Raw genomic sequence first — 13,854 nt, 5'->3', positions numbered from 1 at the left:
ATTTTTCAAAATATAAAAATATTACAATATGATTAAAAATGTATACTTAAATATAAAGATATAAAATATATTGTCAATATTAAAAATTATACAGTTATTTAAAAATGTATATTATGAGAAATTGCTCTTAAATATTCAAGTTTATTGTAATAAATTATTGTTAAAAATATATGACAAATAACTTTTTTGATTTTTTTGTTGGTCATTCATAAACTAACACCTTTTTTTTTTTAGTCACTTCAGTTTCATTGTGAACTTTTTCTAGTTGTTTTATAAACATATGTAACCCTAAATAAAAATAATTAAAAAAATGAATGCATTAAAATAAGTTACCAAATATTCGTACCAGGATGAGGCGATATTATTTTATTTTTTATTGTAACATGAATTTGACGTAATTGTCGCTTTAGGCAAATCTTTTGACCACATTTCTAGAAAGGAGAGTGGTGGGTTGGTTAAGTTCTTGAATATTTTGGTAAATGTTTTGAGGAAAGTGAAAATGTTGAATGAATTGCAAATAGAAAAGTTTCATGTATGGAATTAATACCCGCTTTTTCACAATTAGTTACGATTTCTAGAATTGCATTTATAGTTACATTTATTATTTATATAATTTTCTGTTCAATTATCAAAGCAAATATTTACATTACAGCGTGCCTACTTTCAGTTTTCCAAATCGTGAATTTGAAATAATTGTTTAAACCAAATATAATTTAACTCAGTATTACTAAAAGTGTATGTAAAAGCGAGCGGCGTTAAGATACTATTGACAAAACGGTTTTAATACACATCCGGAGGTATGGGTAGCTTTCTCATAAGTGGCGTCTCCGTTCTTCTTTTCCTAGATATGAAGTTAATAATATTTCCGTGGCCTCATGGTTGCATCCTTCGAAAGTTGTTATTTACCTATGGGTAACGCGTGGGCCAGTACAATTATAATGTCTTATTATTATACATTTTACATAGGTAAATTCATACATTATAGCATAGTACCTACTAATGATTACAATTATATATTTGCACATCAATACGATTCGATTCTTAATCATAATGGTGAGTTTGGGTTGGTGGTTGTATTTAATTCTAACTTTTTCCCGGTAATTAAGTAAAATACTAGAGGGATGAATATTTTGTCTGTAAAGTTTTTAATCAAATGTAAACTTGATGAAAGAGCTTTAGACATAGGTACTTTAAACGTACCATCGCACAACCAGCATTTGGATTATTGTAAAATCTTAAAATGTTCAATTGTTGTAAATAATAAATTTAATATACTTGGTTTTTTTTTACTAAACATTTTTCTAATTACATTTTTATTTTTTTATACATACCTACACACTTAATTATTCAAACTTAAATTTATATCTCCATAAATACTAGGTATACTAGGTATAATTTGAATATTTTTTCTATTCATATTAAATTAGATTAAATCAATTTGATACAACAAATTATATCAATAAATTAAATGAATTAGCAACATATTTAGAACACATCGAATTAACTAAAATACCTATGCAATAAACAATACTGTTGTGGTCTTGGATAATTTAATGATAAGTAACGATTATTAAGTTAGGATAAACCGTATTCGAACTGGTATCTAGTTCCATGTAAAAAGATATTAAAATAAAAAATAATACATCTTTATTATCTACATATTATTATCTAACATTAAGTTAGAAGTTACCTCACTCTACTCTAACGGCATATTAATATTCATATCTGTAATGCATGATTAGTTTTGTTCATGTTATTATAAAATGTCACAACAGCTAGACTTAACACATGTAACTTTATAATTTACCGTATCGAAACACGCCAGAGTAATCTATTTAAAATTGTACATTATTCACAAAAAAACTCTCGCATTTTATCGTATATTATGTTTATTGTTATTTCATATTTGTATTGTAACTTAAATATTTCATTCCGTTATTTATTGCTATTTGTTGTTTCTATTATAAAAACTTAACCTCTATGTCATTTAAATCTGTTTCCGATTTTAATAATACTTAATACTTTAAAACAAGAAAACAAATAAAAATAGCTAACTGCTATGTAAAAGTGGAAATGACTAAGTACTCTCGGTCGCAGTGATGTGGCTGTGATAAAATCTACGACGAGCATTATTCTTATAAAATGGGTGAATAATCAGTCAGTCTAGCGATATGACTACGTTTTGAATATCGTTAGGTACTGTATCCGTATTTATATGGTTCCTGTCAGTATGACGTATGGTGGCGTGATAGTTAATTGTCGAATTGCATATTTTATTATATGGATTAGGTAGTGAAAACAACTTGTTGTTTCCACCTTTGACCTAGGCTTTCGGTGTTTTAAGGATGTACAGTATATACGATTCCGCATAATTTTAAATGCAACGTTGTCATTTCGAAAACAAAATATATATTATTGTAAGGGCCGAGCCACACTTGAGTGATTTTTGAAAGATCATTTATTATATTATTTATCATTAACTGGCCATACTTATCAAGGTGAATCATTATAATTCATATTACATATACTGATGATTGCAACATATACTGCAGCGGGTCAAACCTAGCAACCTCAACACAACTGATACATGAATCACTTAACATATTAACTCAGTGGTCATATTACATACATTTTTAAAATTATTATATTCATTATTATTTTTAACTTACATACTTATTAAAAATTTTATTTACATACATCATATATTTTATATATTATTATAACTTTTATTCTTATAACTTTTTTTGACTATATTGATAGCTTTAATTTATCTACTATATTATACACCCCATATAATTGACAACTATAATATTTTTATATGTTTTATAATAACAAATGTTTTAAATTGTATAATTAATAGCTGATAATTTTTATAACTTTTTTTGACTATATTAATTGCTAAAAAAAAATTACAATTTATAATAACAAGAGTAATTAATTGTATATTTGTATGGCAACGTTGCATTTAAAATTATGCGAAATCTTGTATATATATATATACAATTTGCGGAATCGTGTATGTATATCAGTGGCTATTAAAATCAACACAAATTTTGCGGAATCGTGTTATAGCCGTATACACTACATGCGCACTACACCGTTTATTGACTATTAATACTTAGCTTATATGTTGTCATAAATTATATTACTTGTATAATTTATCATTTATACAACATTAAAATGTATATTTAATACTATAGTGTTTTTAGGATTACTACACTTCCTACAAATTATAATTAATTAACTTAATTCCAATGAGGATTTCTTCGCAAGACATAACAATAAAATACCAAATTAATTACATACACATATAAAAATATTATTGAATTCAATAACTAACTAAACCTCCTACCTAGCTAACTTTATAATTTATGTATATTAGATATAATATAATTTAAGCCATATTTGATACTATTTTTTTTATATTTATAATCCAATTATTAAAGTAATCAATGGATTATGTTAAGACATTGAAGTAAAATTAAATTTTAATTATTCATTAGAACCATTAGATCTATACGTTTGAAAACAATTAAAATTTTTAAGTATAATAAAATTAAAAATCTCTAAATATAAGTGAAATGATCTGAAAAATTTTAACATTTATCAAGTGCTTTAGTAATAAATAAGAAAATTTATTTTGGTTTGATTGTTTTATAGTAACAGTGGGTTATGCGAATAGCCAATGCTACAATGAATACTGATTATTTATTATAATATTATATTTCACTGCACACCTTTTACAATGATAAAGAAATTTTTATTATTGGAGCACCCCATTGATTGTGATTAAATTCATATTAAAATAGTGTAAATATAAACAATAACAGTTTTCATAATCTCGTACAGCTACAAAATATCAAAATTTTACATACTATGATAATACATTGTGATATTCAATAGTTATAGATTTTTATGTTTATGTGTCTAATGTCTATGGATTATTTAGGTAAATTTGTTTCAATGATTATTGAATAATTAATAAGAATTGTATGGTTAATAAATTCTTTAAATATAAAAGTATTTCGGTAGTGTAGGTAGTCTTATTTAGACAAATTATTATTGCATTCAAATTTTACAAAAAAACTGTAATTAAATCCGCAAAATTATAAAAAAAAAAAGAATGTCATTATTCAACGCATTTAAACCATAATACCATTAAATCTTGCTCGGTTTAATCCATCAAGATTTAAATAAAGCAAAACAAAACCATATAAACGTTAAATACATAAAAGTTGAGAAGGAATGAAAAAAAAGAGAACATTTTACGTGGGTCGGCTTGGTGAAATGCAATAGAGCATTTATTAATTACATATAGATACTTAGCTATGAAAACAACACATGGTTCTAAATTTGCTGAACATCATTGAGACACCATGCTAAAATCAATGTTTATTCAATTATTGATTATGGTATAAAGATTAATTATAATATAACTTATATAAACGATGCTAAAATATTTTAATCCGTGATGAGGGTTCTGGAGTGATAAGAACAAAAAATGTGGGGTAGGTAATTATAATATGAAATATTTTCTTATAACATACACTCTGATATAGAGTCATCTTTCCCGAATAGAATGAAGAGAATTTCTCTCATGATCTCACCCATATTGAAGGATAGGAGAGAAAAATGCTTACATATTTTTGCCCACAGGCGCCATCAAATAGCTTTATGGATCTGCGCGGACAATACACTCAATCATAATCGCATGACACGTAACACGTTGCTGTCTATGTAATAACGTAACAAAAATAACAATATAATATTATATTATGAGTAAGCAAATAATTGTAACAGTGTGACTAGTTGACATCTATACAATAGTCGAATTCAATACTACTTATTTTCTCTCGAATGAACTGCGGGTAAATCCAGTATAATATTATATTTTGTACAACAAGAATAATGTACTTATATATTTTATTTTCACTCCTCAATGTATATCTAGGTTTACCTACTGCAATTGTTGTTATTTTTCTATTTTATAGACTTCTTTTTCCTACATCATTTTACCGAGTCGATATAAAAATACTAGAAATTACTCCATTGCTTTGATTTCTTTCACTGCAGCTATACCTGCTTATTTTATTTTTTTAAATTCGCTGCGCCTATATTTTAGACGTTGTGTACCCTCATGAAAATAACGAAAAGCGACGGAATTTACAACGCAGTGATTATCAAAATTTACTTTTGGTATTTTATTTTGCATAATATGTTATAACATAGAATAATATTATAGGGTATACAAAAATAAAGTTAAACTTAACTGATATAAATATGAATTGTAATTATATTTATATATTAGTTTAAAATTATTGTCCCATTATTTTAAAGTTATCTATCGTTCCAAAGATATTTTCACATTTAATTTTATCAAAATTATCAAAATTGTGTCCTTCATTCCTTAAAATCACTAAAATGAATTTTTCCCCAAACGATCTGCTTGTGATTCTCGTAATTTAGCCGTAGTGAAAAATATAATTCTTTATATTTTTGAAACACAAATTCACAAAGTGATAATATTTATATTGACTATACAAAAACAATTGATCAGTTTAATCATATAATTCTTATAAAAATTTAGTTATTTGGATTTTATGGTACTCTACTAAATTGGTTTTAATTATTTCTATCTGGACGTTAACAAATCGTTAAATATTTTTAGTTTAGCTCTATACAGCTATATGTTCCATCAGGTACCCCTTAATAGGAGACCACCTGTCAACTTTAATTTTTAATATATTTATAAATGATCCTCTTAATGTCATTACTAAATCTATCATCCTTTTAATTGTTGATGATGTCAAACTAGTAAAAATTATAAAATTTTAATAAGATGCTATCAATTAAAATTAGATAATAATAACCTACTCATGTGGTATTAAATGAATAATTTATTTTTAAATATTAATAAATTTAAAATCATGAAATTAAAATCCTATAACTTTCAATACTCTGTTTCTGACTCTAATATTTAGCTTGTTCCTCAATTTAAGAATCCAGGTATAATTTTTGGTTTTAAATTCAATTTTTCTTCTTATATAGAAATGATAAAGAATAAAGCTTTTCGTAACTTAGAATTTATTAAACGCACTCGTGGTTCATTCTTAGATTCTATTCCTTTAAAAATTCTAAATTGCTGTCTTGTTCGATCTAATCTTAAGTAAGTACTACCCTTAATTTGGATAAATAATACGTCAAAACAAAATATTATGTTTCTTATGTTTTATTTCAATTTAATTCAATATCCATAAACGGGATTTTTATTCTCCGCCATGTCTCATATAATAATGTTTTAAATTTTCTTAATATTTCGCTATTATCACCCCGCCGTATACTTTTACTCTCTAGTCTCTACATATCTTTAAAATTATTATTGGGTTCAATTGGTTATCATAAAATACTTTCTCTAGCTGTTTTAAAATTAATAGCTTAATACTAGAGCTTCTAATTCTTTTTATCCATTATTTTAAAATAAAAATTATATTTTAAACTCCTCTGCTTAACTTCTAATGGTTGCATGTAATACTATGTCTAATTATATTTAACAGTTTCTTATTTTTTTTAATTTGTATTTTGAATTTGCTTCTTAAGTATTTCTTATTATAAACAATCTATTATTAAATAATAATAACTCATCTATTGTATTATATTTGTTGTTTTCCCCACTCAATATTTGTAGTATTATGTTTTAGTTCTTACATCCGTATATGTTTAATAAATAAATAAATAAATATGTTTTCTCCTAAGCCGATTTAATTTATAACTCGTATATTTTAGTACATATTTTTCTTTTCTATTATTGAATATATATGTATATCTAACGAACGTATTATTTTCAACTTTAATAATGTTTCATTATAATATATACCGACATTACTGTTTTTTGTTTGAGAGCAATTAAAATTACAACCATTAACCATATTAAGAGTTTTGAAAAAAAAAATCTGTCACAAAAACAGTACGTATTATGGGTCATTGGTTGTTAATTTTTTTTTATATAGCAGTTACCAATATAAGATTGATTGTTGTACACTTGTGTGTGATACTATAACACCTAAATGTCAGGAATAAAATGTCATTCATTGCCGAAGTGGTTCAAATGGATATAATTACTAAAAGTGCGTATTTAAACATAATAATATATTATAATTGATTGATGTCAGGAGAATATTTTAATTATTATTACTTGTTGTACAAAACCTGCATTTATTTATATTTTTAGGATTTAATTTGATATGAATTTACAATGTATAATAAAGTTTTAACGTATAAATAAATATGAAGTATATATAAATATGCTATTATATCATTAATATTATGTTTTATTTTATATAAATTAATGTATTTTACTAAACTTTATCTAGTGAGAAGATAGACTTGTGCAGAATAGGCATATTGCTTAGTTGATCAGAATATTACCTAAACTTGTTAATGTAACACGGTTTTAATTTATTTTGTTTATTTAAGGAATAAAATAATTTAAATTTTCATCAATTTTATAACGTTGTAACAATTATCCAGTGATGGGAAAGTTCTTTCTAAAAATGAACTTATTCAAGTTCAAGTTCAACACATTAAATATGAACTAGTTCAAGTTCAAGTTCATAGTTGAATTAATTGTATATTATGTATAAACTAAAAACTAATTCATATTATTATGAAGAATAAAAAAGTTACTGAATAAAATGTGTTAAAAAATAAAAATTGCTAAGTTACTAAGTAACTATGTTCTATGAAAATTAAATTGTCAATGAGCAAACCCAAAACTTTTAAGATCATAATAAAGAAGAACTTAGTTCACGTTCAAATTCATTTCTTGAAAATTAAATTCGTTCATGTGAAGTTTACACAATATGAATTCGTTCTTTCCTATCACTGAAATTATCTTTTTTTGTGAAATATTACTCAAAAGACTTTTTTGAAAATTTTTATCTATTGAAATCTTGTTTTTAAAAGAAGTTTTTGATTAATTTTAATTTTTATTCCAAGCTGATATTTTTGGAAGATAGCAATGATGATTTGAAAATTAGAGTTATAATAACTAATATTAATTTATTAACATTTTACTAGAGATTTTATTAGAAAATATTATTTTGTAAATAGGTAAGTAGGTATAAAATACTTGTTTTATTGCGAAATATAATATAATAACAGTTTTGATTCAAAATAATACATAATAATTTGGGATACATCTGAATACTTATACAAACTTTCAAACTCGTGATAATTTTTACAGACTTTCTCAGCGCAATCAACAACATTAAAATTGTACTCAACCCTTCTGTCATAAGCCTCTACATTCAAAATTACATACAAAATCTCCAAAACAGAAACTTCAAAATCAAAATTTTCTGGATTCCTGGCCACTCCAATATATGTGGAAATGAACGCGCCGACCAAGCCGCCAAAAAGGCAACCTCCTCTAGTCAATCAGCAGTATGCAAAATCGTAGCGCACAACGACATTCTCGCAATTATAAAAAATAAATGTGGTCCTCCCCTCCAACAAATTACACGAAATCAAACAAAATATATATTACTGGTCTTTCCCCCTTCAACTCCTCAGAAAACACGAAATCATCATTACAAGACTAAGAATCGGTCACACAAAAATTTTTCACAGCTTTCTAATGGCCAAAGAAGGCCCTCCAATATACCCTGCATGCGGAGTCCTATTAGACATCAAACATATTTTCACAGAATGCCACGCATTTGCTCAATTTAGAGAAAAGTCTATGCTTGCCGATTCACTATCATCATCACTCAATCCTGACCCCAACTCAATATCAACCACAATCAAATTTATCACATCATCGAATCTACTCAACAAGATTATCATAATTTACTTATATCATTAATGTTTGTTTTTTTTTTTGTTTTCCTTTTTTCTTCTACTTATTTTATTATCAATATGTTAACCTAACCTAACCTCACATAACCCAATGGCTGTAGTAGCCGTGAAATAACTAAATAATAATAATAATAAAAAAAAATACATAATAAATAATATATTAATAATATTATATGTAATATGTATCGAATATTTTGGTGCAAGGAGACAAAAATACGAGTTTTCAGAAACTTGCTCATTATTTTAATGCCATTTAGAAAAAATAAAAGAGGCATTCTAAAATATTTTATGAAAAGAAGAAATACCTAACTACTTGTGCTACATGATATTAATTATAATAAGAATTAATAATCTAATTTATTTTTTTAAATAATAAAATTTCAAAAACATGAACTTACTAAAAATTACTTACTTGAAATATGTATTTCAACGATGACGTTGACACCACCAATGCATGAGAAAGTTACGTGTATTAATAATTTTTTTTCGTATGTTTTGTAATTGTACTCGTTTTTATTTCCGGAAAATTAAAATATTACCTGAAAAATGTAAATTAAAAAATACAATTATTATTAATTATTTTTACATCCACGGCTATGGAAATAATATTTATAAATAAACGTGAATACCTACGAACAGTACGAACAATGAACTACTTATAATCGATATAATTCAATAGTTAATTTTAATATTTATCGAGAACTTCACACAAAAGTAATAATAAGTATTGTTCGCTTTGAATTACAGTATGCTATTGAGGATTAGAGGTAGTTTATTAGTAGAACTTACTCTAATTCAACAATATAAACTCAATGACTGTAATATATATATATATAAGGAACTTTAGAATAAAGTCGTAATTATTGAGGCTTTTAATTAGACAATAGGGTTAGTTTAAATACGAATGTCACTTAAACATAACAGTTTCCATGAAGAAAATGACAATAATTAAGGGATGTTAGCTATTCATTGAATTCAATATAAACTTAGAATGATAATCGATATTTGATTTTCTTAGAAAAACTCTTTATGGTTGTCCATATATTATACTAAAGTAAAAATTTAAATTACTCTATTGACTGACCCAACATTTTTATTTACAGTAAGAAATCTTCAACGTTATGAAATCGAATAATATCATCATAACGGTCGAGCTAATAATAATTTGAAATAAGAAACCATATCGAGTATTTTGAGTATTTCATAATACATAGGAATATCAGATTTTTTATTATATTCTTTTTAAAATGATACTTTTTTAGAGAAAAAAATATAGTACATATTACATATTTAATATTATAGACATATAGTGTTCTATAATGTTTGTCCACGTCAATACATTTTTCTCAAATAAATATTTTTGAAATCTCATCTTTAAAAAAATACAATTTATTATTTTTTTTTCCATATAATGCCATTTATTTATGAAATTATTGTCGCGTTAAGTTATGAGGTATATATGCGCAGACAGACGATCGATTATTTTAGAAAATGAAATATATAGTATAATTTACACGTACTATAATTTTATTTTATAATACATTTAAAATATCAATTTAATCGAAATCAAATATAATCAAATTAAATATTATTACCACAATATCACATATAATATAATGTGTATGGTAATTTACCTAAACTAAAACATGTTCATCTCTATTTTTTCTCTTATGATGAAATTATTTAAATTCCTAGTTTCTGAATTTTCAAGTATCTAGTTATGTTTACGAGTAAGTACCTACATTTAAGGATCATGTTTTCAAAATTTTTTTTTTCATTTATAATTTAAAGAGTTGTCTATGAGATAATATCAGTTCTTTCATTCAAGATTAGAGTTACTCTTTTATCTATAAATTGTTAAGTCAAAAATCGAAATTAAATTTTAAATTTTTGTTCCTACTAAGAATTCTGGTACCTATATGATAATTGGTTTGGAAAATGAGGGGTAATGATGTTTTGAACATTTTACTTACTAATATTAATTTGTTAATATTTTATAGTTTAAAAATAAATACTGTACTCTATATTAAATATATTTTAATGTTTTGCAAAACCATTTTCTAAAGACTATATTATTCCTATGATATAAGCCAAATTTGAACAAATCTACTCTACACTACTCGTTTAAATTCTGATTTAGATAGGTACATTAACATTTTGATAAAATCGTCTACTTAAATTACAATTAACATTAAAAAATTGGTTTTAATTTGAAAATAAGAATATTTTATCGCTACTGAACATTTTTTGAATGGTATGCAATAAAAAATATGATTCTAACAATAAGTATGAGTATTTTAAAAATTTAAAAAGTAATCAAAATTTCAATAAATTTATTATTAAAAGGAAACGTGATGGTAACTCCCCGTTTAATATTGTATAGGTACCTATAATAGGCATATGTACCAATTATATACATTTCTTGCGAAAATGTCGAACTATTTTATTGTGTTTTGTCGTCGAAAATCTGTCGACGCATTTTATATATTTTTTTCCTGGAGAGGCGATCATTTTGAACAGGTACCAAAATTACTTATGGGTCGAATAATCGCTTGAGTCAGTAAGCATCGGGAAGTAGTCTCAATGCACTACACATTTCAAAATCGTCAAAAATAATTTTACATATACTTTCATTACTGGAGATGAATATTACACGTGGCGTTTAGACAAAGGGGTTAAGTCAGCGTCTGAATATACCTACTCGGTTTTATCATCGAAGGGTTGGTGTGGTCAATCGACGATGACGTGCGAAATATCTGACGGTGGCGATGTAAATGGTCGACGATTTGCGCGTCGTTGTTCGATGACACGTGTGATATGCGCTGATTGATCACCACTGTCGTCGCGAATACCGTTTGCATTCTAATCGGAGCTGTAGATCAATTGTGGTGGTTATAGATCATATTGTTTTTTACCTTTACTACGCTCGCGTGCGTATATATTAGTATATATTATATATGTATAATGTACGGCACGGTTCACCATTCGTCCCAATAATTAAACAACGAATTTATTCAAATTTCAATTTTAAGTAGGTATATCACTATACCTACTTGAGGACTATATTTTCGAGAACACGCGTCTTTATCTGTTTTAAATGGGAGTCATCTGTATATTAATATATAGGTACAATTAACATTTTTATTTGTTTGTTTTCTTCTCTAGACTCGAAAAAATCCTACATTATTATTATAAATTATTCCTTGATACTCGAAGGATGTTAATAGCCCTTTTTGCAATCTCTATAGGTTTATAAAGGGAAGGTAACACATATATTTAGTTTTAGATCGCGAACATCGAATACTTTTTATTTAAATGTTAGCTATTAGTTATATATTATGTTATTATTGGTATTAGTAGAAGTATGGTATTCATATTTCTATACAAATATATTTAAAATAGAAAAATTAAAATCATAACTTATGGACATAATTATAAAATTATTACTTTTATGATTAAATGATTTACAATCATAGTTTGTTTTCTTAATTTTGGACATATTTTTTATGTAAACATAATATAAAGGAAAATACCAATCTTAATGATGTTGGATTAACGTTGCATTCAAAGTTTTTTTGTTTTCAGTTTTTTGTCATAACATAAAATATTGTTCAGAATTAAGAAGTGAAAAATCACAGAATGAATTATTGTAATTTTGTTTGTATTAAATATTTTAACAATAACAAAATGGAAAACAATAGAAGGATTATTACTCGGGTGAAGTAAGGTAATACAGTTAATATCCATTATATAAATAGGTACCATCATTATGGTTTTCTTTTGGCGGTTTAAACATTATAGCACATGATATTTAGCCGTCAGAAATTTTCGAGAGTAGTTTCTATATTATATTATAATATGTATATACTTAATATATTATTACACTTTGCGGGTTCGTCGATATCGTAACGTTCATCACGTCGTTATGAAAAATATCATAAATAAAAACACTACAGATAACGGTAAAATTTATGGTATAATCATTTTTGTGTTCATATTTGTTATAATTCAAATAATAATAACCGTCTAAGTATGAAAATCATACTTAAGATTTATCGTTATTACAAGTATATTTTAAACTATGCCATGTCCTATATTTTGTTCTAAAGCTTCAAACTGATTCTTTTAAAAAAATGGGATTTATAAAAATAATGTATCTAGTTTGGGTTATAAGTAGTATGTTTTAGTCGGTTCTGTGACCCCCGCAAATCCGGTAAATCTGACTACCCCGCCCTCCCAACCATTCCTATCCGGTACATGATACCCCCCCCCCCCCGAAAATTATAAGTAGTCGAATTCAATATACTCAATACAATTTAGTTAAAAATTTACTGATATTTAAAATCATGTGCAGAATACATTCGTTTTGAAAAAGTGTATTAGTTAATTTTAGTTCATCGAGAGTTAGTAGTCGATTAATAATATAATATATAACATAAATAAGTAATTATTGATGAGGTCTTATTATCTTTTATAGAAGTGAAAAATGAAAATGTCACGTACACTTTCATATTTCATCTATATTATCATATATTACATTATATTATACATAACATAGCAAACTATTATTATTATAAATTATTCATTATATTTTCGTATTTTCATTTGCCTATATCAGAAATCAATAATCCTACAGTTATCAATAATCAGTCAGTACCTTTGTCTCCAAACTTATACTACACAGTACATAAATGAATATAGTTATGTCTTTTATTAGGAATATCAAACACATTTTCCTTGTTATATATTTTTCTTTATTTCGTTTTAAATTATATTAGGCATAATGATCAAAATAATTATCATACTTAGTAAGTATGATAAATAAAAAATAACGTTCTATTTTATCCCCCCCCCCCACCCACCATATACATGTAATCGCAGCAAGCATAACAAACACAGGTCTACTTGATATATACTATGTATATAGTAAAAAAATTATTGATGGTCAATGATTGCATTTGGTCCGAAGCGGGCAAGTGAGTATGGATCATTATTATA

The 13,854-nt window shown here is 25.5% G+C and overlaps 1 protein-coding gene across 3 annotated transcripts in view; it reads right to left on the bottom strand.

Moving 5' to 3' along the window:
* The window catches only part of LOC114128571 (RYamide receptor), a 100,538-nt gene that overhangs the window by 45,896 nt on the left and 40,788 nt on the right, over nt 1-13,854 (bottom strand). For 2 of the 3 annotated variants that reach the window (XM_027993114.2, XM_050204762.1), the window contains exon 2: nt 9,269-9,395. The exons of the other annotated variant lie outside the window; for it this stretch is intronic. The gene's annotated coding sequence lies outside the window, so the exon portion shown is untranslated. The remainder of the gene's footprint in view (nt 1-9,268; nt 9,396-13,854) is intronic. 3 annotated transcript variants of the gene reach the window in all.

This window comes from Aphis gossypii, chromosome 1, assembly GCF_020184175.1.
Source record: "Aphis gossypii isolate Hap1 chromosome 1, ASM2018417v2, whole genome shotgun sequence".
In the NCBI taxonomy this organism is placed as follows: domain Eukaryota; kingdom Metazoa; phylum Arthropoda; class Insecta; order Hemiptera; family Aphididae; genus Aphis; species Aphis gossypii.
The sequence above is the reverse complement of the archived record's forward strand: the minus strand, read 5'-3'. Positions and strand labels throughout refer to the sequence as shown.